At 37.3% G+C, this 1,483-nt stretch overlaps 1 long non-coding RNA gene across 1 annotated transcript in view; it reads left to right on the top strand.

Moving 5' to 3' along the window:
* Positions 1-1,227, top strand: part of LOC109297855 — a 10,005-nt gene extending 8,778 nt beyond the window's left edge. The window contains exon 3 of the long non-coding RNA XR_002097443.1: positions 1,130-1,227. This is a non-coding gene — a long non-coding RNA (uncharacterized LOC109297855). The remainder of the gene's footprint in view (positions 1-1,129) is intronic.
* Positions 1,228-1,483: the final 256 nt, after the last annotated feature.

The following is a 1,483-nucleotide window of genomic DNA, read 5'->3' as shown; positions in this document are numbered from 1 at the left end:
CATACCTTCCCCCGTATCAAATTCCAGCAGTAGTTAATGGAAAGGGCTAGAACTGGCCCACAGACTTTTGGAATTCAGACACCAGAGGGTCAGCATACCCCTTTATAATGTTGACTTAGAATATTCATTCTGCAACAAAGGACATTTATACACGTACCTTTTTATCCTGCAATACATTGGAGATCTGCTGCTTTGGAGCAGACTCAATTAAATCGAGTCTTCTCCACATGTGAGCTGATGTACACTTCGCTGTGCTGCATGCAGTTGTATAGGTGGTGAAATGCGCATCAGCATGCAGAAAATGGCAGCAGCACGCTTTTGAACTAAAGCACCTCTGAGGTGTTTTAATTCAAAAGCACGCTGCTGCCATTTTCTTTGTGCTGATGCACATTTCACCGCTTATACAAGTGCAAGCACCGCAGCACCAGGCACTTTTCAAAGCACCCAGTGCTGCAGCACTTGCACATGTAAAAAAGCCCAAAAAATCCAAACGAGTCCAATGTTCCAACATTTCTGAAGGACATTGCACTTGTTTGGATTTGATTGACTGATCACTTGACTCCAGAAGTTCTGCATCAATGGAGAGACACAACCACAAGGTGATGCTCAATAGTGGGTGTGTCTACACATGCACTTTAATGTGCAGTCTCCTATTTTTACTGTGCATTAGAGTGTCATGGCAAAAACTGTGCTAGTATGCTAATGCACAGTAAAATTAGGCTACTGCACATTATGCATCACTAAAAAAGTATGCACTTTCACTACTGTGCATTAGGGAAGCCTAATGCACATTTAGTTAGTACCTCACATTAGAGGTACTAAATTTAATGTGCAGTAGCAAAAGCATATTCATGAACATATAGACACACCTAGTGTGATTTTAAGTAATGCTTATGAAGCCTGGAGACCAAACTCTTCATTATCTATGGTGGAAACTGGAAACCCAATCTATACAGCTAATGCATTATGTCAATAGAATAGACATGGGAGATACTGCACTATTCTATAAATCTTAACTGGATAGTTTTCTCTTAATATTTAACTTAACATCCTAGGATGTAGATGAAAAAAATGAGCAAAAGATTTTAACTGAGCATTAACCTGAAGCTTTGTCAATAATTTTCTATAGAAAATGTCAGAAATTAATGAAAAGAATAACCTTCTGGTTCTTCAACTAGAAAAATCCAACAGGCTATTAACATTAAGCCAATCAAAGGAAGATTCAATAAAAGAGGGTAAGTGTCTCTCTGTTTACTGTTGAAAAATTAGTAGAGTCCTTTCTTATATTTGGCAAGTTCATAAGTATAATTCCATTATTTCCTGTCATTCAAGAATAACACAACAAGGATCAGAGATGAAACACTTTCTATACATTTTTTCTTCTTTAGTTAGATATCTTATTATAATCCTAAGAAGTTCATCAGCCCACCACAACGTGAATATTTTGTTTGAATAGGCCCTACATGATAAAGAAAAAATAAAA

The sequence above is a fragment of the Gavialis gangeticus genome, unplaced genomic scaffold (assembly GCF_001723915.1).
Source record: "Gavialis gangeticus isolate Ggan-Ray unplaced genomic scaffold, GavGan_comp1, whole genome shotgun sequence".
Lineage (NCBI taxonomy): Eukaryota > Metazoa > Chordata > Crocodylia > Gavialidae > Gavialis > Gavialis gangeticus.
Note: the sequence above shows the minus strand (reverse complement) of the source record. Positions and strands in the feature narration are given on the sequence as shown.